Genomic DNA, 27,590 nt, shown 5'->3' with positions numbered 1-27,590 from the left:
CGCTTTTGTGTATCCATTTTATCTTTTTTCATCTGTTTTGATAATAAACATGTGTATATTAATATATATTGAAGTATTCTATGCAACACCAGATAACTTAGTGCCCTTTGTTTCAAATTACTTTATTATCCCTCATATTAATCGACAACGGGTGTGTCGAGGAAAGTGCACCTATGCCATAGGTCTAAGTTGGTAGAGTCACTGTAAATTAAGCAATTAAAAAAAAAATTTGCACACCACAAATTGTTACATAATTTCTCTCGAGTACGTAAACTGTTGTTTGGGCAAATGAAAGTGCTCAGAAGGGAAGATGTGCCTTTTAAATTTTGAGCCTGTATTTTGCTGAAATAATTTTTTTAAGAGCCATATCTTTTTGATTTCTATGCACACAGAGCTGTGTGAGAGCTTGTTTGGAAACACTGTAGTTCTTATTGGGGCAAGTATGGTATCTGATAACTTTTATTTCATTTATTGGCCAAAAAGTTTGCAGTTCTATCAGTGTTCATTTTTATTATTATGGGGTTCATCATACAGTATAATTTACTTTTTAACTCTGTTTTTAGGTCAATACTAGTGATGAGCGAATTTCATATTTTGAAATTCGTTCACGCTTCGTATGGTGGTAAAAGCAGAATTGCGTTATGGATTCCGTTATTACGGACCATAATGCAATTCTATGACGGAATGCATAACGGAATTCCTTTAGAGGGATTCCGTTATTCATTCCGTCATAATAGAAGTCTATGGGTTGCAAAACGGATCCGTCCCGTTTCCCTTATGCAGGGGAGTCTTCTCCTACATACCGGAAATGGGACGGATTCGTTAGGCAGGCCATAGACTTCTATTATGATGGAATGAATAACGGAATGGCTCTAAAAGGATTCCGTAATGCATTCCGTCATAGAATTGCGTTATTGTCCGTGGTAACGGAATCCATAACACAATTCTGCTTTTACAACCAAACGAAGCGTGAACGAATTTCATAACATGAAATTTGCTCATCTCGAGTCAGTACGATTATAACAACACCAAATGTTCTTAATATTTTGCTGCTTTGTAACCATCACATCTCTTCTTTCTTCATTTTTTTTCCCTTTGTGTAGACAAATTTTAAGACCCATAACATGTTTACTTTTGTGTTGGTAGAGCTATTTGAGGGCTTGTTTTTTGTGGGACGAACTGTAGTTTTTATTGGCACCATTTTTCGGTGCATACAACTTTTTTATAACTTTTTATTCAATCTTTGGGAGGTGAGTGGCCAAATTTATAGTATGTATGAAGTTCACCGTGAGGGGTAAATGACATGATAAATTCATTCTGCAGGTTGATACATTTGTAACAATACCAATCTTAAGTTATATTATTTTTACACCAAGAAATCACCTTTTATTTTGCCACCATATTCTAGTTGCCATAAAAAATTATATTTTTTTACTTTTCTGTTGACTGAGCTCTGTGCAGGATTTTTTTTTTTCTTTTTTGTGGGATGAGTTGTAGTTTCCATTGGTGCTACTTTGGGGTACATATAACATTTCGATAACATTATATTTCATTTTTGGGGAGGAAGGTGGCCAAATAGTAATTCTGTCACTGACTTTTATTTATTTTTTGTCATGGGGTTCACCATGCAGAGTAAATAACATGATAACTTTATTCTGTTAATATGATTATTCAGTACCACATTTATATAGTTATGTTTTATTACTTTTACACCATAAAATCACTTTAAAAAATCATTTGTATTTTGTTTCGTCATATTATAGGAACCATTTCTTTATTTTTGTGGAATGATTTGTAGTTTCCAGTGGTGGATTATCTTTAACTATGATTTATTTTTTCTATTTTTCAAATATATTTTAAAGAAAAAGTTTAAAAAATTAAGTCCACAAGGGGACCTGAACTTGCAATGTCTTGATCGCTGGAATAACAGACTGGGGATAATCATCTTCTGCAGCTGGCAGGCCTACACTGCTGACGCATAGACAAACTGAGACCCCTCCCTCTGTCAAACAGATAGATGCCTCGGTTGGTATTTATTGCAGCATCGAAGGGGTAAACTGCTGGAATCAGAACTGATTGTGGTATTGCAGTAAGGTGTCAGGTGGCTAATGGAGCAGAACAAATGAATGGTAATTTGGTAATTTGAACACAGGCTTACCCCTACCCTTTGGTCATGTACAATTACTCCAGGAAAGGAGGATCTCTGCTTCTCCTACACCCCATGCAGCCTGTCAGCACATTACGACTGCCCCCCCATCACACTGGTTGGTTGTGGAAGGAGGCGATGCTTCAACCAGGGCAGGATTAACATAGGGGCGGATGGAGCTGTAGCTCCAGGCCCCTGCGTGAACATAGGCCCAGCAGGCAGCAGCCCGCAATTGCCCCCCTCCCCGAGCTGGCAGCGTGGCTCGGCCCTGGACCCTGTCCCTGCTGAAAACTTAAATTAGGGGGCGGCGTGCGCATGCCGACACAGGGAGATGAGCGCTTCCATTGTGGAAGCGTTCATCTCCATCTGTATCGCGGCAGGGGAGAGGCATGCCCCTCCCCTGTGTCTCTGATAAACTGCCGGCCTATTTTTTTTTTTTTTTTATGTATAATACTTTTAGGAAAAGTATTTTACTGGCACATGAAGGGGGGGCGCCCCTTTTTACTGGCACATGATGGGGCATGGGGGGGCCCTCTTGTTACTGGCACATGATGGGGCATGGGGGGCCCTCTTGTTACTGGCACATGATGGGGCATATGGGGCCCTCTTTTTACTGGAATATGATGGGGCATAGGGGGGGCCCTCTTTTTACTGGCACATGATGGGGGGCCCTCTTATTACTGGCACATGATTGGGGGGCCCTCCTGTTACTGGCACATGATGGGGCATGAGGGGGCCTCTTGTTACTTGCACATGATGGAGCATAGGGCGGCTCTTGTTACTGGCACATGATGGGGGCCCTCTTGTTACTGGCACATGATGGGGGCCCTCCTGTTACTGGCACATGATGGGGCATGGGGCCCTCTTGTTACTGGCACATGATGGGGGCATCTATGGGGGCACATTTTACTGGCACATTATAGGGGGGCCTCTATGGGGGCACTTATTACTGGCACATTATTGGGGTCACTTTTTACTGGCACATTCTTGGTGGCTACTATAGGGGCATCTACTGAGGCCATAAAGAAGGGGTATTTTATATGGGGGGCTCTGTACAGTAGCATTTTATACTATGGGGTCATTTATGGGGGCACTAAGAAGGGGTATTTTATACTTGCAAATTATGGGGGACACTGAGGGCATCTACTGGGGCATTTTATACTGGTAAATTATGGGGGCACTAGGAGGAAGTGGGGAGAGGAGCACTATGGGGGCATTTACTGGGGGCACTATATAGGGGTATTTTATACTGGCACATTATGGGGGCACTATGGGGACATTAGCTCAACTGGGGGCATTACAAGGGGGTATTTTTTGCACTGACACATTATAAGGAGAATTATTTCTATTGGGGGGGCATTATGGGGGGCTTTATTACTCCCCCATGGTATGACCCCTAGTAGCAGCACCAGCCTCTCCCTGCTCTGCTATCCCTCTGCCCTTTCTCCAAATCCTTATTATGAAATCTTTCTCATTAGGATAAAGCACAACATCAGCTCCACCGAGCCCGCGGCCAAAGTGTTGAAGTGGTGTCCGAGATCCCCAAGGGCCAAGCTAGTAATTGTAAGTTTTCATGTGAAATATGTTTATGTTATACACATATAGCATACACTGTGCCACACAATATACAGTATACCTCTATACTGTGTAGTCTGTTCTATAAGCACCATTGTTTTGTGGCGGTGGACAGAAAATAATCTGGAAGTGCCCCTCCCGAGACGAGGCTCTGGATCCGCCACTGCCTCGGCCTCGCTGAAGTCGCCTGGCGGCCGCCCCGCTAGCCAAATAGAAGGACCGGGCTGACTGTTAGATGATGACAGGGCCGGCGCCGCAAGGAGAATTCTCGAACTCCAGCCCTTTACAGAACTCACCAGGACAGTGACAGGTCAGACTTCTCCCCTGGGTCCTGGGCCCTGCCGTAAAATGGAAGACAGTGACAGCTGCTGGGCGCGGGAAGTTAAAAATTCTTCCTGCTTGGAGTCAGGTGTGCTGCTGGCAGCCGACGGTGAGTCGTGTTCAGAAGCCTTCAGTGTACTGCCCATTTGCCTAGAAAACAACTCATAGGCGGTAAGAAAGTAACTCAGCATTGGCTCACCTCACCTATTATACTGTATAATATATACATATGTAATTCAGGGGCATGGAAAAGCTGGGTGATAATTTTTTTTTACCTAGCTTTTCCATGCTCCTGAATTGCATATCTGCTTATAGGCATATATCTTTATAATAGCTGAACCTGATCTATTATAAGCAGATATGCCATTCAGAAGCATGGAAAAGCTAGGTGAGAAATAGTCACCTAGCTCTTCAATGCTCCTAAATGGCATATCTGCTTATAATAGATCAGCTATTCTAAACAGATATGCCTATAGGCAGATTTGCCACTCAGGAGCATAGCATGGAAAAGCTAGGTGAGAGATTATTGGCGCAATGGGATCGATAATGCAGGCTTTTCCTACCTGCCTACTCAATGGGGGGGGTCTACTTACTATGTGACTTTCTGCCTACCTACTGTATGGGGGGTTATTACCATTTGGGGCACTATAGATGGGGTGTTTGTATAGAGGTGCTAAGGGTGCTGGAAAACCGCTGCTTCTAAGATGTTTACCTTCCAATTCTGCAGAAACGAGTCACATATCTGCATAGTTATCTGAGCAAGATGGAAAAGAAAAGAGGATGACTCTAATCAGAGAAGACTTCACCCATGAGTCCAAACCTTTTCCAATGTGGGAGCTTTTACACATAGCATCTTTGCAGCATGCATGTAAAAATTTGTGTTTTTCAAAACGATTTATGGAACATTGCTAATCATTATCATTAATCAAGATGCTTACATTTTTACATGCAGTTTTGCAAATGTGTTTTATTGGGTATAAAACCCATTTCACAACACCATGTTTCATATAGCATGCTACTTTGTATAAAAAATGATCTCCAAATAGATTAGAAAATCATGCAAATCTTGCACTGGGCCCACCAATGTGTAAAAATTGAGTATTGTCCAATTTTGGGGCCCTGTATATAAGGACATGGCTGAACTGGAGCGGGTGCAGAGGAAGGCGACCAAGGTAATTAATGGTATGGGGGGATTACAGTATCAAGACAGGTAATCAAGCTTGGGGTTATTTAGTTGGAAGAAAAGACATCTTAGGGGCGATCTGATCACAATGTACAAGTATATGAATGGACAATACAGAGATCTTTTTATACCTAGGCCAGTAACCATGACAAGGGGGCATCCTCTACGTCTAGAGGAAAGAAGGTTTCACCGTCATCAAAGGCAGAGATTCTTTACTGTAAGAGCAGTGAGACTATGGAACTATCTGCCACATGATGTTGTGTTGGCTGACTCAATAAACAAGTACAAGAGGGGCCTGGATGTTTTTCTGGAGAGTAATAATATTACAGGTTATGGATACTAGATTTATGTGGATAGAACGTTGATCCAGGGATTTTTTCTGATTGCCATATTTGTAGTCGGGAAGGAATTTTTCCTCTGTCATGGGGCAATTGGCATCAGCCTCATAGAGGTTTTTTCAACACAGTAGGGTTTTAGGTTGAACTCGATGGACTCGTCTTTTTTTCAACCTCACAAACTATGAAACTATGAAACCACTAATCACCTATTTATTTATTTTTCTGGTCTTACAGAAAGAAGACCAGATTACTTTGGATCAAGAAACAAAGATAATTTTTTTCTCAATGAAAGGGTTAATGACGGGACTTTTTTAAATCTGCTGTGTTTTTTTTTTCTTTTTTTTGGCTTAGTAGTGGAATCAGTCTAATAAACTGCCTCCATTACTAAGCTGAGGCTCAGCGTTAGCCTGTAAATCAGCTAGTGCTAACCCCCCTTTTTTACCTTGGTACCCACCATTACCAGGAAGAGGCGGGTATCATCAGGCATCAAAAAAATTATGCTTCGGATCTGGAACAGTAGCATGCTGGTATTATTAGGCTGGCAGCAGAAAAAATAATTGGCCTTTGCCTCCCTGGTAACACCAGGATGCTGCTGTTTTTGTACCTGGCTGGTCACGGAAATAAGGGTTCCCCGTTTTCCATAACTAGCCAGGTACAAAACCCAACAGCAGCAGCCTGTGTTACCTAGGTGGTTAGGGCCATTTATTTTGGCTGTTGCCAGGCTAATAATATCAGCCTGCTACTGCTCTGGATGGCCTGACGGTACCTGGCCCTTTCCCATACCTCTGGTGCCAGTAGGTACCAGGGTAATAATAGGAGGTTAGCACTAACATATATATATATTTTTTTTTTAACTAACGCTAAGCCCCACATTAGTAATGGACACCATCTATTGGACTGATTACACTACTAAGACAAAAAGAAACACATCAGGTTTTAAAAATTACTTTATTGAAATTCAAAAAGAAAACAGTCCCCTAAACCAGGGATGGCCAACCTGCAGATCTCCAGCTGTTGTAAAACTACAATTCCCACCATGCCCTGCTGTAGACTGATAGCTGTAGGCAGTCTTGGCATGCTGGGAATTGTAGTTTTGCAACAGCTGGAGAGCCACAGGTTGGCCATCCCTGCCCTAAAACCTTTTATTTAGTTTAAAAAAAAATATTAAATCATCTTTATTCTATTCTTGATCTGAAGTTGTCCTGGTCTTCTTCCTATAAAAATAAAAAAAGATAAAAGGTACAAAGATATATATATATGACTATAGTCTCTCATGTTTTTACATGTAAGGATGAAAAAACAACGTAGTGGTTGGTATAAGGTGAAAGCTAAGAAAGAGGAGGAGAAACAAATACAAAATATTTTGTCCAAAACAAGAAAAATTACAGAATTTTGTGGAAAAAGCAGTTCAAGTGACGTGCATGCTTCCACTCCAAGTGACGTGCATGCTTCCACTCCAAGTGATGTACATGCTTCCACTTCAAGTGCTCCAAGTGACGTACATGCTTCCACTCCAAGTGACGTGCATGCTTCCACTCCAAGTGATGTATATGCTCCCAAGTGCTCCAAGTGACGTGCATGCTTCCACTCCAAGTGATGTATATGCTTCCAAATGCTCCAAGTGACGTGCATGCTTCCACTCCAAGTGATGTATATGCTTCCACTTCAAGTGCTCCAAGTGACGTACATGCTTCCATTCCAAGTGACGTACATGCTTCCACTTCAAGTGCTCCAAGTGACGTACATGCTTCCACTCCAAGTGACGTGCATGCTTCCACTCCAAGTGATGTATATGCTTCCAAGTGCTCCAAGTGACGTGCATGCTTCCACTCCAAGTGATGTATATGCTTCCACTTCAAGTGCTCCAAGTGACGTACATGCTTCCACTCCAAGTGACGTGCATGCTTCCACTACAAGTGATGTACATGCTTCCACTTCAAGTGCTCCAAGGGACGTACATGCTTCCACTCCAAGTGACGTGCATGCTTCCACTCCAAGTGATGTATATGCTTCCAAGTGCTCCAAGTGACGTGCATGCTTCCACTCCAAGTGATGTATATGCTTCCAAGTGCTCCAAGTGACGTGCATGCTTCCACTCCAAGTGATGTATATGCTTCCAAGTGCTCCAAGTGACGTGCATGCTTCCACTTCAAGTGACGTGCATGCTTCCACTACAAGTGATGTACATGCTTCCACTTCAAGTGCTCCAAGTGACGTACATGCTTCCACTCCAAGTGACGTGCATGCTTCCACTCCAAGTGATGTATATGCTTCCAAGTGCTCCAAGTGACGTGCATGCTTCCACTCCAAGTGATGTATATGCTTCCAAGTGCTCCAAGTGACGTGCATGCTTCCACTCCAAGTGACGTGCATGCTTCCACTACAAGTGATGTACATGCTTCCACTTCAAGTGCTCCAAGTGACGTACATGCTTCCACTCCAAGGGACGTGCATGCTTCCACTCCAAGTGATGTATATGCTTCCAAGTGCTCCAAGTGACGTGCATGCTTCCACTCCAAGTGATGTATATGCTTCCAAGTGCTCCAAGTGACGTGCATGCTTCCACTCCAAGTGATGTATATGCTTCCACTTCAAGTGCTCCAAGTGACGTACATGCTTCCACTCCAAGTGACGTGCATGCTTCCACTCCAAGTGATGTATATGCTTCCAAGTGCTCCAAGTGACGTGCATGCTTCCACTCCAAGTGATGTATATGCTTCCAAGTGCTCCAAGTGACGTGCATGCTTCCACTCCAAGTGACGTGCATGCTTCCACTACAAGTGATGTACATGCTTCCACTTCAAGTGCTCCAAGTGACGTACATGCTTCCACTCCAAGGGACGTGCATGCTTCCACTCCAAGTGATGTATATGCTTCCAAGTGCTCCAAGTGACGTGCATGCTTCCACTTCAAGTGCTCCAAGTGACGTACATGCTTCCACTCCAAGTGACGTACATGCTTCCACTCCAAGTGACGTACATGCTTCCACTCCAAGTGACGTACATGCTTTCACTCCAAGTGACGTACATGCTTTCACTCCAAGTGACGTACACGCTTTCTCTCCAAGTGATGTACATGCTTCCTCTCCAAGTGACGTACATGCTTTCTCTCCAAGTGACGTACATGCTTTCTCTCCAAGTGACGTACATGCTTTCTCTCCAAGTGACGTACATGCTTTCTCTCCAAGTGACGTACATGCTTTCTCTCCAAGTGACGTACATGCTTTCTCTCCAAGTGACGTACATGCTTTCACTCCAAGTGACGTACATGCTTTCACTCCAAGTGACGTACATGCTTCCACTCCAATTGCTCCAAGTGATGTACATGCTTCCACTCCAAGTGCTTCAAGTTCAACCAGTGAAATCGATGTCAGTACATCCAGTTTGGTTGCTACACATGTGTCTACTTCAAGTGAAACTAGTGCAGGAACAAGTGGATCTACTGAGTTTGTTACAGAACAGTAAGAGGAAATTTTTCCAAATGATATTGGAGATTGGAAAATTTGTGATTCCTTGAGGGAATATTTTTTTCAAAAAGGGGTTGCCAACTGTAAACATATGGACAGTAATTTTAGAGCCTCAGAAAAGATATGGCCAGGTGAAACTTATACTTTTACTGTTAGCTGAATATGATCCTTTTCTAGCAGAACATATTCAAAAGCATGGCAACAAGGGAAGAGGTCACATACCAAACCTGTCATCAACAATATTTGATGAGTTTATTGAATTGATTGGTCAGCACTGTGCAAAGTCTTTGTTTTTCCGAGAAACGATGAATGGAGAAAAAGTTAAGCGTGACAGGCTGTGTTATTCCCCGAAAACTGGCAACATTTTTTGCGCTCTTTGCAAACTGTTTTCGAAAGACGAAACAACGCATTTGGCTTCAACTGGTTATTCAGATTGGCGACATGCCACAAGAGATTTAAGCAGGCATGAAAGTAGTGCTTCCTATGGAAAAGCAATTGAAAACCTTATCATAAGAAAAACTTCTTCAACGCATAGACAAAGAGCTTGTTAAACAGTTTGAGAATCAGAAAAAATATTGGCACAAAATACTTCGACGTATTCTGAGCGTTAAAAAAATTACTTTCATCACAAAGTCTTCCATTTCAAGGAAATTATGAAATGATTGGATCAGTACACAATGGAAATTATTTGGGTTGTCTTGAGCTGTTAGCTGAATATGATCCATTTCTAGCAGAACATATTCAAAAGCATGGCAACAAGGAAAGAGGTCACATACCATACCTGTCATCAACAATATTTGATGAGTTTATTGAATTGATTGGTCAGCAAGTGCTACAGCAGATCATAAATGAAATTAAGCAAGCCAAATATTATTCAATTTCTGTAGATTCAACCCCTGACATTGCTCCTTCTGATCAACTGACCATAATATTTCGCTATGTACTAGCTAATGGTCCAGTGGAACGTTTCACAAAATTTGTCCCAATATATGGACATACTGGTATGGTGCTAGCAAACACAATTCTTACATTTTTGGAAGAAAATAATTTCCATCAAAGACTGCAGGGGTCAGTCATATGATAATGCATCTAATATGAGTGGTAAATATACTGGAATGCAGGCCTTAATTCGTGAAAAAAAATCCACTGGCTGAGTACATTCCTTGTTGTGCACATTCACTAAACCTTGTAGCACAAAATGCTGTAAGCAGCTGTCCAGTTACAGTTTCTTTCTTTAATTTTGTACAGCAGCTTTATTGTTTTTTTTTTTCTTCTTCAACTCACTGGTGGAATCTGTTAACAAACAGTTTCAAACCGCGTGGTATACCAACATTGAAAAGGTTAGCTGATACTTGTTGGTCTGCTCACCATGATGCTGTGAATGCCTTACAAAAAGGCTATAGTACTAGTAAAGGGAACCTGTCATGTGGATATTTGATTATAATCTAACTAATTATATACAATCATTAACTACTAAAAAGTACCTTAGATTTATTCACTTACTGGTGTGACAGATGGTTACCTCATAATATACACACAAAGATGCCACATGCCGCATGCTAATGAGCTGATTTGAGTCCAGCGTGATGTCAGTGAGTCCAGCATTTTTTAATTCAGAGCTATAGCCACTCCGCTGCCCACCTGCTGCTGATTCATATGGAAAATAACTGTCAATCAGCAGCAGGTAGGCGGGAAGAATCAGGAGCTCATGAATATTCAGGACTCATCATTATCAGCTGGAGCTTTTCAATACAAGATGTTGGCAGATTGACTGGGTCAATTAAAGAAAGTAACCCAGCATTTTGCTAAGAGAATAAGTCACTTATTTAGGACACCATAAAACTGGTGACAGGTTCCCTTTAAAGATATCCTTACAAATATTCTTAATGATGAATCCACAAAAGTAGGAATCTGTTTACAAGCCAAAGGCCTAAGCATTGTTATGGATCAGCTTGAAACTGGAATAATGGTTGAAATATGGTCTGTTATTTTACCCAGGTTTCACAGAACCAGTCTGTGTCTACAAAATGCTAAATGAGATTTGCATACAGCAACAGGCATGCTGAATTCTCTAAAGGATTTTGTGCAGTCTCTTCGTTCTAGATTCTCTGAATTTGAACAACAGGGAAAAAACCTTGCTGGCTGTGAGGAGTACCAACTATAACGTGGACGAAAAATTTAAAGAAACCATCTGAGAAGTTTAACCGCCTCCGGACCGCCTAACGCCGTTCCGGAGGCGGCAGCTCCAGGCAGAGTCACGCATCTATGCGTCATCTCGCGAGACGCGAGATTTCCTGTGAACGTGCGCACACAGGCGTGCGCGTTCACAGGATCGGAAGGTGAGCGAGTGGATCTACAGCCTGCCAGCGGCGATCGTTCGCTGGCAGGCTGTAGATGCAATTTTTTTTAACCCCTAACAGGTATATTAGACGCTGTTTTGATAACAGTGTCTAATATACCTGCTACCTGGTCCTCTGGTGGTCCCTTTTGCTTGGATCGACCACCAGAGGACACAGGCAGCTCAGTAATAAGTAGCACCAAACACCACTACACTACACCCCCCTGTCACTTATTAACCCCTTATTAACCCCTGATCACCCCATATAGACTCCCTGATCACCCCCCTGTCATTGATCACCCCCCTGTAAGGCTCCATTCAGACGTTCGTATGTTTTTTTTACAGATCCACGGATACATGGATCGGATCCGCAAAACACATACAGACGTCTTAATGGAGCCTTACAGGGGGGTAATAACCCCATATAGACTCCCTGATCACCCCCCTGTCATTGATCACCCCCTTGTAAGGCTGGCTCCATTTAGAGGTCCGTATGTGTTTTGCGGATCCACGGATCCATGGATCGGATCCGTAAAACACATACGGACGTCTGAATGGAGCCTTACAGGGGGGTGATCAATTACAGGGGGGTGATCACCCCATATAGACTCCCTGATCACCCCCCTGTCATTGATCACCCCCCTGTCATTGATCACCCCCCTGTAAGGCTCCATTCAGACGTCCGTATGTTTTTTACGGATACATGGATCGGATCCACAAAACACATACGGACGTCTGAATGGAGCCTTACAGGGGGGTGATCAATGACAGGGGGGTGGTCACCCCATATAGACACCCTGATCACCCCCCTGTCATTGATCACCCCCCTGTAAGGCTCCATTCAGACGTCCGTATGTTTTTTATGGATCCACGGATACATGGATCGGATCCGCAAAAAACATACAGACGTCTGAATAGAGCCTTACAGGGGGGTGATCAATGACAGGGGGGTGATAACCCCATATACACTCCCTGATCACCCCCCTGTCATTGATCACCCCCCTGTAAGGCTCTATTCAGACATTTTTTTGGCCCAAGTTAGCTGAAATTTTTTATTTTTATTTTTTTTCTTACAAAGTCTCATATTCCACTAACTTGTGTCAAAAAATTAAATCTCACATGAACTCACCATACCCCTCACGGAATCCAAATGCGTAAAAATTTTTCGACATTTATATTCCAGACTTCTTCTCACGCTTTAGGGCCCCTAAAATGCCAGGGCATTATAAATACCCCACATGTGACCCCATTTAGGAAAGAAGACACCCCAAGGTATTCCGTGAGGGGCATATTGAGTCCATGAAAGATTGAAATTTTTGTCCCAAGTTAGCGGAAAGGGAAACTGTGTGAGAAAAAACAAATAAAAATAAATTTCCGCTAACTTGTGCCAAAAAAAAATAAATTTCTATGAACTCGCCATGCCACTCATTGAATACTTTGGGGTGTCTTCTTTCCAAAATGGGGTCACATGTGGGGTATTTATACTGCCCTGGCATTTTAGGGGCCCTAAAGCGTGAGAAGAAGTCTGGAATCCAAATGTCTAAAAATGCCCTCCTAAAAGGAATGTGGGCCCCTTTGCGCATCTAGGCTGCAAAAAAGTGTCACACATGTCGTATCGCTGTACTCAGGAGAAGTTGGGGAATGTGTTTTGGGGTGTCATTTTACATATACCCATGCTGGGTGAGATAAATATCTTGGTCAAATGCCAACTTTGTATGAAAAAAATAGGAAAAGTTGTCTTTTGCCGAGATATTTCTCTCACCCAGCATGGGTATATGTAAAAAGACACCCCAAAACACATTGCCATACTTCTTCTGAGTATGGCGATACCAGATGTGTGACACTTTTTTGCAGCCTAGGTGGGCAAATGGGCCCACATTCCAAAGAGCACCTTTCGGATTTCACAGGGCATTTTTTACACATTTTGATTTCAAACTACTTCTCACACATTAGGGCCCCTAAAAGGCCAGGGCAGTATAACTACCCCACAAGTGACCCCATTTTGGAAAGAAGACACCCCAAGGTATTCCATGAGGGGCATGGCGAGTTCTTAGAATTTTTAATTTTTTGTCACAAGTTAGCGGAAAATGATGATTTTTTTCTTTTATTTTTTTCTTACAAAGTCTCATATTCCACTAACTTGTGACAAAAAATAAAAACTTCCATGAACTCACTATGCCCGACACACGAAATACCTTGGGTTGTCTTCTTTCCAAAATGGGGTCACTTGTGGGGTAGTTATACTGCCCTGGCATTCTAGGGGCCCTAATGTGTGAGAAGTAGTTTGAAATCAAAATGTGTAAAAAATGCCCTGTGAAATCCGAAAGGTGCTAGGCTGCAAAAAAGTGTCACACATCTGGTATCGCCGTACTCAGGAGAAGTTGGGCAATGTGTTTTGGGGTGTCTTTTTACATATACCCATGCTGGGTGAGAGAAATATCTCGGCAAAAGACAACTTTTCCCATTTTTTTATACAAAGTTGGCATTTGACTGAGATATTTCTCTCACCCAGCATGGGTATATGTAAAATAACACCCGAAAATACATTGCCCAACTTCTCCTGAGTACGGCGATACCAGATGTGTGACACTTTTTGCAGCCTAGGTGGGCAAAGAGGCCCAAATTCCAAAGAGCACCTTTAGGATTTCACAGGGCATTTTTTACACATTTTGATTTCAAACTACTTCCCACACATTAGGGCCCCTGAAATGCCAGGGTAGTATAATTACCCCACAATTGACCCCATTTTGGAAAGAAGACACCCCAAGGTATTTCGTGATGGGCATAGTGAGTTCATGGAAGTTTTTATTTTTTGTCACAAGTTAGTGGAATATGAGACTTTGTATGGAAAAAAAAAAATCATCATTTTCCGCTAACTTGTGACAAAAAATAAAAAGTTCTATGAACTCACTATGCCCATCAGCGAATACCTTAGGGTGTCTACTTTCCGAAATGGGGTTATTTGTGGGGTTTTTCTACTGTCTGGGCATTGTAGAACCTCAGGAAACATGACAGGTGCTCAGAAAGTCAGAGCTGCTTCAAAAAGCGGAAATTCACATTTTTGTACCATAGTTTGTAAACGCTATAACTGTTACCCAAACCATTTTTTTTTTACCCAAACATTTTTTTTTTTATCAAAGACATGTAGAACAATAAATTTAGAGAAAAATTTATATATGGATGTCATTTAAAAAAATAAAAAATTACAACTGAAAGTGAAAAATTTCTTTTTTTTGCAAAAATGGCGTTAAATTTTGATTAATAACAAAAAAAGTAAAAATGTCAGCAGCAATGAAATACCACCAAATGAAAGCTCTATTAGTGAGAAGAAAAGGAGGTAAAATTCATTTGGGTGGTAAGTTGCATGACCGAGCAATAAACGGTGAAAGTAGTGTAGTGCAGAAGTGTAAAAAGTGGCCTGGTCATTAAGGGTGTTTAAGCTAGGGGGGCTGAGGTGGTTAAAGTGCACATCTTTCATCTTATAATTGACCAACTGACTGAATCAATGAGGCACAGACAAGCAGCATACAGCGTAATTGAAGAAAGATTTGGCTTTCTGTCAGAAATATGCACACTAGCAACAGATAATCTGCGCTCCAAAGCCAGAACACTAGTAACAACATATCCTGAAGATCTTGACCCCCTGTTTGTGGAAGAAGTTGTACAGTTTGCCTCGGTTTTCAAAATTTACCAGTCTTCCCCTACGAATAAAGACATTAATAAGAGTCAAGAAATACAAATGTACAAGTTTCTGATCACACAATCCCTAGTTGGTGCATTTCCAAACACATATGTGATCCGTCGCATGTATTTGTGTTTAATGTTCAGTAACTGCAGTGGTAAGCGTTCATTTTCAGCTTTAAAACGTGTGAAAAATGAACGAAGATCTTCAATGGGTCAGGAGCGTTTAAATGCACTCTCTCTGTTATGCATTGAAAATGGGTTGCTGAATGAGCTTAATCTTGATTCTACAATTGATGAATTTGCAAGCAAAAAAGCACGAAAAGCGAATGTGTAGTTTAATTTTCTTCTGCCAGTTTATTTTATTTAGATTAAAACTCAGTTAAGAGTTCGGTGAATAACACTGTGTGTTTAAGTTACTCTCAACACCATGTGATTATGGTGCTTAGGGTAATACTTTAAAGAACATATTTATATGAGCCATGTATCTTACATTTATATTTAATTTACTTATATGGTTTGTTATATTTATAAGAAATGGTTGTTGTGAATGTTGTATTTATTATGGCTTTATTTAATTGACCAGTTTTCTATTGTTCACAAAAAAAGAAATATTTTAAATATGTTCCTGTTATGGCACTTTAATGGTAATTTAAAAAAAGTGCATACGACATATGAAAATGCACATGAAACCACAGGAACAACCAAAAAAAAATAAAGGTTAGTGTATGGATACTTTGCCCAGTGTTTAACAGGTGTGGCTGGGGGTGCGCTCTCCTCCTGGGCTGTAACACTTCTGCCCTGTGAGTTCATGCCTGCAACTTCTTTGACACACACACATCCCGTATGCGCTGTGAATGGGGATTGCGGTGCATGCACAGTCTTAGGTTCCCACAGACTCCACATTTGTGTACCGCAATCCCCATTCACCCATTCATGGCACATGCGCAGGATCTCAACACATCGCTGTCAAGTGAGCCGTTGGTGTCAACCAAAGGAGCGGGCGTGACTTCACATGGGAGAGGTGTTACGGTCTGGAGGGCACAGAGGACCCCCTACCACACACCTTTTGACACTCTGGGCCCCCATAAGTGTTTTACTTAAAACATTATTATTATTTTTTTAAGCTAAGTAAAGGCTAAAGAACAGATTCTATAAAGGTATGCAAGGTATCGATACATCAACATCTATTCAGCTATGCTGGTGATTTCATATGCATAAAACATATGACAGATGCACTTTATTTGTGTGATAAAAAATTGCTCTGCGTTGCGTTTCAATTAAAATCTTCAGCACCAGGCCCATCATGCTCTTAATCCGGCCCTGCACCACAGCACGGCAAGGTGGGTACAAGAGGCAGGCAAGATAACCAGTTTTCTTACCTTTTTTCCCTGGACCTGCAGTCCCCGACCTCAAGTGACATTCACTGTGCTCTGGGAACCCAGACCTTCGGCTACTGATGCTACCTTCTCCCGAGACCCCACGTTGGGTGCCAAACTGTTGAAGATGCCCTCAATTGGGGCTAATTATGGTTGCTCTACTGCTCCAAATTGTTCTGATCCTAGGATTTTACATGCATGGAAGAACCCACACTGACACCAGGCAAGGGTCAAAGCAGTTTCTGATTTATTACAGGAAGTTAAGCAGTATACATTGTGACACAGTGAGGGGTTGTGTCTGGCAAGGCAGGTATTTTCCTCCCAGCATGTGCGGCTGGGCTGGTTTCCAGCCAGGTGAGGTCAAATACCGGACCGGAGTTTAAGTGCCGGTCCGAGTTTTGGCAGCACCTGGCTGTCCTTAAATAGGCAGCTGGGCTCAGCAGAGATGTCTCTGTTTTTGGGATCTGAGGCTTTGTGCCGTGCTGGAGGGCTAAGGGCCGCACACTGGTGAAACAGGCCCCCTAAAACCTGCTGTGGACTACTGGAGGCAGAACTGCCAGCAAGGTGACTTGTGTTTATATGAACTTTCCATTGTGTGAATTAACACCAAGACTGCAAAGTTACGTGCTGTTTTGTGCAATTGCCTCAAGTGTGAATAAACACTGACGTTTTGAGTTAAAGGATAACTGTCACATTTAGACCCTAATTTCAATTTTCATTTATGTAGTTACTTATAACATGATATTCCAGAATCAGTTACTATTAGACTGACTTACCCCATATTTAATAAGATTCAGCCCTTAGCAACCAGTTTGCATAAAACTTCAATTTTACTATTCAGTTAAGATGGCCGCCACTGCCCTCACCCTGAGGCTAATCCCGCCTGCCCTCACTAGCCAGTAACAATAGACCCCCAAAAGTGTCAGTAACCAGAGCCCTCCCCCTAAAGGGTTAATCTCCTGCAGCACAAAGGGGTCCTCTTACCACATGTTGCTTTCATTTATACACAGTTCCAGCACAAAGAAAATACCCCTAAAATAACAATTTTAATGGTATACCTTAAAAGGGATCCCAATTGGGTCCACTAATAATGACATCAATAATATACAAACAGAATAGTGTAACCTATAATCACATCCAGTGTAGATTAGTAACCTGGGGTACGGGAATGTTTGTCCCTATATCTACCCCTATCCTATAACCTCAGCCCAGGGAGGGCTCCTGATGGTGGAGGCCCCCTGTCCACGTACCTATACTACTACCCCTCACAGATCCCTATGGGGGTACAGCAGGGATGGTTCTAAATTGCCCCAGGTATGAGGTGAGGATAATAATTAATCATAGATATATAGATCAGCTGGATGCAATGAAAAAAGACAAGAAAAAACAAAACATATAGTACAGACATATACAAAACATACGATTGGTCAGGGTTGACTAGATAGTCATACACCTTAGCTACCTCGAAGCGTTTCCCCCTAGACAATGCTATGGGATCATCAGGAGGTGTAATAAAACTGTTAGTCTATACAGAATAAATGCAACTATATAGATACTGGCATAAAGCCAGGTCACATAAAAGAGTGCTACAAGATAAACGCCGGCATAAAGCCAGGTCGCACAGACAGAGTAAGATAATCGCTCTACAATAATTGATTTAGGGGGATGTAGTCTGGCCAATGGGTATGCTTGATAGCATCATATCAGGCCAGTTATATGCACATTTTGATGATCGAGCCTGCATCAGACTCCTTCAGAGGTAGATGGTATATTCCGCATCCTATAGGGCAGAAAATAATCATATACCAAGGTCAGTTTGGTGTTTATCATCCAAATATAGATAAGTTCAATGATCAGTGCGGACTCACAGTTCAGATGGTAGGGAAGATCCCAGCAAGATATTATTTCTGTTGTCCCCCTATCATGGAGTCCTGGTAAGACCCCCACTAAAATCAAGAGTTATAATCACCAATAGTGCTTATGCTGAATACACACTAAACGATCAAAAACTTGTGGTTCTAATGACCAAGTGTCACGGCGGACGTGCACAGTTAAACAGATAACACACCAACCAGGCTCTGGACGAGAGACGGGGGAAGGGTCACCTCCTAATTAATCCCTGACCTCTTTCCCTACAATGCTCAGCCCACAGATCAAATCTTGATGGTAGATTTGCTGTGTCCACCAGCCTATGCTAACAGAACCCTGAACTCCCTGAGATGGTGAAGTGGGGAGAAAGGAGCTGCCAGCTCGCACAGAACCTGGATGGGATAGATGACATAAACAACCAAAGACACTTATCTGCTGAGAGCAGGAACAAACAGCCAACCTTCCATCCTAGCTTCCAAGACCACAATGAAGAGTATAATCCGCTCAGAGCACCTTAGCTGGAGACTATTTAAACTAATGACTCCACCCAGTGCACCTGATGCGAGGCGGATCCAGCACAGCATCAAAACAAATACTAGACTTGTGCTGCAATCCTGGCTGACCTCCGCACATCGTCAGAGTGGGGCATGACACCAAGGTATATTTGACTTACATGCTGGAGTCCTTCCCACTGCTCACATTCCCCCTGGTAGGCGATTTATGACTAATGCTGCAGCTGTATTTAAAGTGCTGCCACCTAGCGCCCTAAAGCCCTATTGGTAGTTTACCTAACTTCCGGGTTAGCCCAACTTCCTGTTGTTGGAACGCATATGCGTTCCACGAGGCAGATGTTCCGGTTATCTAGAAGCAGAATGGCACAGTCAATGCTGCGCTGCCCTTCCGGTCTCTGGAACGCACATGCGTTCCAAGGAGCGGCTTCCGGTCTATGAGCCTCTTCCTGGTTCCTGTATGTATAGTCCTGTGGTGCGCTGTTGCGCTCCACACGATATTCGCATCCCCAGTTACAGCATAGTGGCCATATCGATTCAGCTATGCCCTATCTAGGCAAGAAGATTTTATAATGGATTATGGTATGCCTATGGTTGTATAATAAACTGTAGTATTTGCCCTCATTTCTCTTCAATATGAATGAAGGCATACCTACCATAGGCATATATATTGATACCTCCTATATCACACCCAGAAAATGATTTTTAAAGGGATAGAATGGATAAAGATTATATTGGGGGGAAAGGTAAACACAGTAATTGTGGAACACAATTCATCTACTATGTGGGCAGTTATATGGATGCCTATGTGGTACACCATAATAAAAGATCTCAAAGACGTTGCAGCATAGTCACACTTAATCCTGATGTATATGTTCTCAAAAGAAATAACCACAGTTCGTGGTTATCTCAAGACAGTGACCTGATATTAAGTCACCAATGTCTAAAATGATATAACATAGTATTTCATGCTTTACGCATGTGGTCTAAATTTCAGTACACTATATTTAGTCACATAATGCTCGGCTTTATAAGGGTGGATAGGAATATCTCGAACAAGGCCAAGGCTTATAGGAAACAGGTAAATGTCAACCTTTCATTAATGCCCAAAGGCGCCTGGGATCTAAATCTATGGATCCACATACACTCCTTTTGCAGTATCTTATTGTCCCAGTTCCCACCTCTAGGTGACGGTGGTACCAACTCTAACACAGAGAATTTGAGGTATAGAGGGTCCCCCCCATGCACATCATTGATATGTGAGGCTACTGGTGTGGCCTTTGATGTGGTAGCATCGTTAACGTGCTCACATATTCTCCTACGTAGCTCTCTTATCGTTTTCCCTATGTAGTCCTTTGGACAAGGACATTGACAGATATAAATGGCCCCTTTACTGCGACAGCTACAGAAGTCCCTAATGTCAAATACCTGTCTAGTGGCTGTGCACGTTATTGTTTTAGCGGTAGATATATATTTGCATGCCTTACACGCCCCGCATCTGAACATACCTAGCGGCTTGTGGTCCAGCCAGGTACCCTCCCTGGTGGGGGGGGGGGGGGGCGTAATGGCTATGGACAAGACGGTCCTTAAGACTTTTTCCCCGCCTGTAGCTAACGCATGGTTTCTCCGTAAGAATGCTGGACAGATCCTGCTCCATTCGTAATATGAGCCAATATCTACTGAGCACCCTCATGACATCTTGGTTAGCTGAGTCATAAGTAGAAATAATGCAGGGTGGTTGTGTCTTATGTAGGTCTCTCGGTTTCCCTTAATGTAGAGCGATTATCTTACTCTGTCTGTGCGACCTGGCTTTATGCCGGTGTTTATCTTGTAGCACTCTTTTATGTGACCTGGCTTTATGCCAGTATCTATATGGTTGCATTTATTCTATATAGACTAACAGTTTTATTACACCTCCTGATGATCCCATAGCATTGTCTAGGGGGAAACGCGTCGAGGTAGCTAAGGTGCATGACTACAGTATCTAGTCAACCCTGACCAATCGTATGTTTTGTATATGTCTGTACTATATGTTTTGTTTTTTCTTGTCTTTTTTCATTGCATCCATCTGATCTATATATCTATGATTAATTATTATCCTCACCTCATACCTGGGGCAATTTAGAACCATCCCTGCTGTACCCCCATAGGGATCTGTGAGGGGTAGTAGTATAGGTACGTGGACAGGGGGCCTCCACCATCAGGAGCCCTCCCTGGGCTGAGGTTATAGGATAGGGGTAGATATAGGGACAAACATTCCCGTACCCCAGGTTACTAATCTACACTGGATGTGATTATAGGTTACACTATTCTGTTTGTATATTATTGATGTCATTATTAGTGGACCCAATTGGGATCCCTTTTAAGGTATACCATTAAAATTGTAATTTTAGGGGTATTTTCTTTGTGCTGGAACTGTTGATATTTATATACCCCATAATATTTATGTATATCGATTCTGCTGGAATTTGCTTTCATTTATACACTGAGCAGACGGCAGATCTCCCTTCCCTGTTATGCGCTGGACCCGAACCCCATTGAAGTCAATGGGGACCCGAACCTTTGGCCACTAAAATGGCTCTAAAATAGCCCTGGAAAGAGCTAGAGGGCTGCAAAAGGCAGCAAAATGTGCTTAAGAGCATGGCAAATGCTCTGCAAACAAATGTGGATAGGGAAATGAATTAAAAAAACATAAAAGACCTTAAAAAAATAATAATTAGGAATGATGTAGGAGGAAGGGGTTGAGGAGGCAGCGAATGGGTGGATGTGGCGGTCTAGGTGGAAGCGGCGGCGAAGCAGGAATAGGTAGCCAACACAGATGTGTGTTATTTCGCATTTTTACATAGGGGTATCCCCCAAAATATTGGGACATATATATATATATATATATATATATATAAAAAAAGGAATATGTGCACTTGAGTACAAGGATGGATGGTTGAGGCTGTTAGAACTGTCTATTCTGCACAGGGTACAGACAAGTCTTGTGGGATCCAGGCCTGGTTCATTTTAATGAACGTGAGCTTGTCCACGTTGGTTGTGGACAGGCGGCTGCGTCTGTCTGTAATGACGCCTCCTGCCGTGCTAAATACATGTTCATAGAGCACCTCCAAGGCATACAGGACAAGCTCTGGCCATGTGGACAATTTGGAGACCCAGAAGTTGAATGGGGCAGAACCATCAGTCAGTACGTGTAGGCGTGTGCACAGGTACTGTTCCACCATGTTGTTCAAATGCTGCCTCCTGCTAACACGCTCCATATCAGCAGTTGAGGCCGGTTGTTGTGGCGAGGTGACAAAGCTTTTCCACATGTCAGCCATGCTAACCCTGCCTTCTGAGGTGCTGGCGCTGACACAGCTGTGTTGGTGACCTCTTCCTCCTCCCCTGCCTTCGCCTTGTGCTTTCACTTGTCCCCCGGCGTCAGTCGGGAATGCTCTCAGGAGCGCGTCTACCAGCGTGCGCCTGTAGTCGCGCATCTTCCGATCACGCTCCAGTGAGGGAATTAAGGACGGCACATTGTCTTTGTAACGGGGATCCAGCAGGGTGGCCACCCAGTATTCAGCACACGTTAAAATGTGGGCAACTCTGCTGTCGTTGCGCAGGCACTGCAGCACGTAGTCGCTTATGTGTGCCAGGCTGCCCAGAGGTAAGGACAAGCTGTCCTCTGTGGGAGGCGTATCGTCTGCGTCCTCCGTATCCCCCCAGCCACGCACCAGTGCTGCGTTGGGTACCACCCCGCTGTGAACATGCTTCATCCCCATCTTCCTCATCCTCCTCGTCCTCCAGTAGTGGGCCCTGGCTGGCCAAATTTGTACCTGGCCTCTGCTGTTGCAAAAAACCTCCCTCTGAGCCACTTCTAAAAGACTGGCCTGAAAGTGTTAGAGATGACCCCTCTTCCTCGTCCTGGGCCACATCCTCTTCCATCATCGCCCTAAGTGTTTTCTCAAGGAGACATAGAAGTGGTATTGTAACACTGATAACGGCGTCATCGCCACTGGCCATGTTGGTGGAGTACTCGAAACAGTGCAACAGGGCACACAGGTCTCGCATGGAGGCCCAGTCATTGGTGGTGAAGTGCTGCTGTTCCGCAGTGCGACTCACCCATGCGTGCTGCAGCTGAAACTCCACTATGGCCTGCTGCTGCTCACACAGTCTCTCCAGCATGTGCAAGGTGGAGTTCCACCTGGTGGGCACGTCGCATATGAGGCGGTGAGCGGGAAGGCCGAAGTTACGCTGTAGAGCAGACAGCCGAGCGGCGGCAGGATGAGAACGCCGGAAGCGTGCAGACGGCGCGCACTTTATGCAGCAGCTCGGGGTAGTTGTGAATGAATTTCTGCACCACCAAATTCAGCACATGAGCCAGGCAAGGGATGTGTGTAAACCGGCTAGTCCCAGAGCTGCAACGAGATTTCGCCCATTATCGCACACCACCAGGCCGGGCTTGAGGCTCACTGGCAGCAACCACTCGTCGGTCTGTTGTTCTATACCCCGCCACAACTCCTGCGCGGTGTGGGGCCTGTCCCCCAAACACATCAGTTTCAGAACGGCCTGCTGACGTTTAGCCCTGGCTGTGCTGAAGTTGGTGGTGAAGGTCTGTCACTAACCGGATGAGGAGGTGGTAGAAGAGGAGGAGGAAGCCGAGTAGGAAGAGGAGGCAACAGGAGGCAAAGAATGATGCCCTGCGATCCTTGGCGGCGGAAGGACGTGCGCCAAACAGCTCTCCGCCTGGGGCCCAGCCGCCACTACATTTACCCAGTGTGCAGTTAGGGAGATATAGCGTCCCTGGCCATGCTTACTGGTCAACGTTTTATTTGTGGTTAGGTGGACCTTGCCACAGATGGCGTTGCGCAGTGCACACTTGATTTTATCCGATAATTGGTTGTGCAGGGAGGGCGCGGCTCTCCTGGAGAAGTAGTGGTGGCTGGGAACGACGTACTGTGGAACAGCAAGCGACATGAGCTGTTTGAAGCTGTCCGTCTCCACCAGCCTGAATGACAGCATTTCAAAGGCCAGTAGTTTAGAAATGCTGGCATTCAGGGCCAGGGATCGCGGGTGGCTAGGTGGGAATTTACGCTTTCTCTCCAAGGTTTGTGAGATGGAGAGCTGAACGCTTCCGTGTGACATGGTGGAGATGCTTGGTGACGGAGGTGGTGGTATTGGTGGCACATCCTCTGTTTGCTGGGCGGCAGGTGCCAACGTTCCTCCAGAGGCGGAGGGAGAGGCCGAGGCAACAGCGGAAGAGGGAGCAGGAGGGGCCTGAGCCCTTTCTTGGTTTTGAAGGTGCTTACTCCACTGCAGCCCGTGTCTCGCATGTAGATGCCTGGTCATGCAGGTTGTGCTAAAGTTCAGAAAGTTAAGGCCTCGCTTCAGGCTCTGATGGCACAGCGTGCAAACCACTTGGGTCTTGTCATCAGCACATTGTGTGAAGAAGTGCCATGCCAGGGAACTATTTGAAGCTGCCTTTGGTGTGCTCGGTCCCTGGTGACTGTGGCCAGTAGCAGGTGAACTGTTTTGGCGACGGCTGCTCTGCTTTTGCACCCTGCTCCCTCTTTTGCTACGCTGTTGGCTCGGTCTCACCACTGCCTCTTCCTCTGAACTCTGAAAGTCAGTGGCACGACCTTCATTCCATGTGGGGTCTAGGACCTCATCGTCCCCTGCATCATCTTCCACCCAGTCTTCCTCCCTGACCTCCTTTTCAGTCTGCACACTGCAGAAAGACGCAGCAGTTGGCACTTGTGTTTCGTCATCATCAGAGACGTGCTGAGGTGGTATTCCCATGTCCTCATCAGGAAACATAAGTGGTTGTGCGTCAGTGCAATCTATGTCTTCCACCCCTGGGGAAGGGCTAGGTGGATGCCCTTGGGAAACCCTGCCAGCAGAGTCTTCAAACAGCATAAGAGACTGCTGCATGACTTGAGGCTCAGACAGGTACCCCGATATGCACGGGGGTGATGTGACAGACTGATGGGCATGGGTTTCAGGCGCCACCTGTGCGCTTTCTGTAGAAGACTCGGTGGGAGATAATGTGAACCTGCTGGATCCACTGTCGGCCACCCAATTGACTAGCGCCTGTATTTGCTCAGGCCTTACCATCCTTAGAACGGCATTAGGCCCGACCAAATATTGCTGCCGATTCTGGCGGCTACTGGGACCTGTAGTAGTAGGTTCAGTAGGACGTGTAGCTGTGGCAGAACGGCCACGTCCTCTCCCTGCACCAGAGGCTCCACCAACACCACCACCACGACCATGACCACGTCCCTTATTAGATGTTTGCCTCATAGTTAGCGTTCACCAAGCAAAGTAAAAAGTGGTTAAGTCTGTTAAAAAAATTAACCGCCAATAAAAACCCTGATGTAGGGTATTGCACTAAAAATTTTTTTTTAACTCTTTATGACAGCAGTATTTGTGGCCTAAATTTCACAGTCACTTATGCATGTCTAATCCCAGATGTGCAGTATATCAGAGGGTTTTTTAACCCCAGTAAGTAAAAGCCGTATTTGTGGCCTAAAATGAACAGTCCCTTATACACCTATAATCCTAGATGTGCACTATATGAAACAGAGGGGTTTGTTTCACCCAGTATGCCCCAGTATGCCAAAGCTGTATTTCTGGCCTAAATGTGACACTCACTTATGCACCTATAATCCTAGATGTGCACTATATGAAACAGATGGTTTTTTTTCACCCCAGTATGCCCCAGTATGAGAAAGCCGTATTTGTGGCCTAAATTTCACAGTCACTTATGCACGTCTAAGGCTACTTTCACACTTGCGTTGTTCTTTTCCGGCATAGGCCTCTTTCACACTTGCGTTGTTGGGATCCGGCATGCACTTCCGTTGCCGGAGGTGCCTGCCGGATCCGGAAAAACGCAAGTGTACTGAAAGCATTTGAAGACGGAACCGTCTTCCAAATGCTTTCAGTGTTACTATGGCACCCAGGACGCTATTAAAGTCCTGGTTGCCATAGTAGGAGCGGGGAGCGGGGGAGCAGTATACTTACAGTCCGTGCGGCTCCCGGGGCGCTCCAGAATGACGTCAGAGCGCCCCATGCGCATGGATGACGTGATCACATGGATCACGTGATCCATGCGCTTGGGGCGCCCTGACGTCACTCTGGAGCGCCCGGGGAGCCGCACGGACGGTAAGTACACTGCTCCCCCGCTCCCCACTACACTTACCATGGCTGTCAGGACTTTAGCGTCCCGGCAGCCATGGTAACCACTCTGAAAAAGCTAAATGTCGGCTCCGGCAATGCGCCGAAACGACGTTTAGCTTAAGGCCGGATCCGGATCAATGCCTTCCAATGGGCATTAATTCCGGATCCGGCCTTGCGGCAAGTGTTCCGGATTTTTGGCCGGAGCAAAAAGCGCAGCATGCTGCGGTATTTTCTCCGGCCAACAAACGTTCCGTACCGGAACTGAAGACATCCTGATGCATCCTGAACGGATTACTCTCCATTCAGAATGCATTAGGATAATCCTGATCAGGATTCTTCCGGCATAGAGCCCCGACGACGGAACTCTATGCCGGAAGACAATAACGCAGGTGTGAAAGAGCCCATAGAGTTCCGTCACAGGGGCTCTATACCGGAAAAGAACTGATCAGGTATGTCCCCATGCATTCTGAATGGAGAGTAATCCGTTCAGTTTGCATCAGGATGTCTTCAGTTCAGTCGTTTTGACTGATCAGGCAAAAGAGAAAACCGTAGCATGCTACGGTTTTATCTCCGGCTAAAAAAACTGAAGACTTGCCTGAATGCCGGATCAGGCATTTTTTCCCATAGGAATGTATTAGTGCCGGATCCGGCATTCAGAATACCGGAATGCCGGATCCGTCCTTCCGGTATGCGCATGCGCAGACTGAAAAAAAGGTGAAAAAATAAATGCCGGATCCGTTTTTGCCGGATGACACCGGAAAGACGGATCCGGCATTTCAATGCATTTTTTCGACTGATCAGGCATTTTTAAGACTGATCAGGATCCTGATCAGTCTTACTAATGCCATCAGTTAGCATACATTTTGCCTGATCCGGCAGGCAGTTCCGGCAACGGAACTGCTTGCCGGATTTCTCTGCCGCAAGTGTGAAAGTAGCCTAATCCCAGATGTGCAGTATATCAGAGGGTTTTTTAACGTATTTGTGGCCTAAATTTCACAGTCACTTATGCACGTCTAATCCCAGATGTAAAGTATATCAGAGGGTTTTTGCTGTGTTCTCCTTTATATAAGAAGATGCTACATACAGTATCCGCACTGTAGCATCTCCCACTGAAGGTCCTTGGTCAGTGAAGAGCAGAGTACAATTCCTCCATGCTGTCTCCTCATCCTCCCACCTTCTCCTAAGGCAGTTCTCACCCAGGGCAGGGATCCGCAGTACTGGCACAGTACTGCGAAAAAAAACTACTGTTTTCTATTGATTGGCCGCATACTATGACATATGCTGCCAGCCAATACTTGAGCTTTATAGGATCAAGCCGAACTCACCAGCACAAATCTACTGTAGAGCAGGCTCTTCACTGCCCTCCCCCCCCACTTTGTTCTCCTGTTCTCATTCTTTGATCCCTGTGGCTGCTAGTTTACTGAATACCCCCTCCACTGCTGTTCCTGGATGGCACAGGGGGTGATGGCACCTACTTCTTCAGGATGCCTGTGGGGACCAAACATCAGCTGTATACACAAAAGGTAAGTGTCTTTGTGTCAAACTATGTTTGTGTGTGTGGAGTGTGTATATATATATATATATATATATATATATATATAATCTCCATATATGCGGTGAGCGCATGTGT

This window comes from Bufo bufo, chromosome 5 (genome assembly GCF_905171765.1).
Source record: "Bufo bufo chromosome 5, aBufBuf1.1, whole genome shotgun sequence".
NCBI classification, from domain to species: domain Eukaryota; kingdom Metazoa; phylum Chordata; class Amphibia; order Anura; family Bufonidae; genus Bufo; species Bufo bufo.
This window is presented reverse-complemented; position numbering follows the sequence as displayed.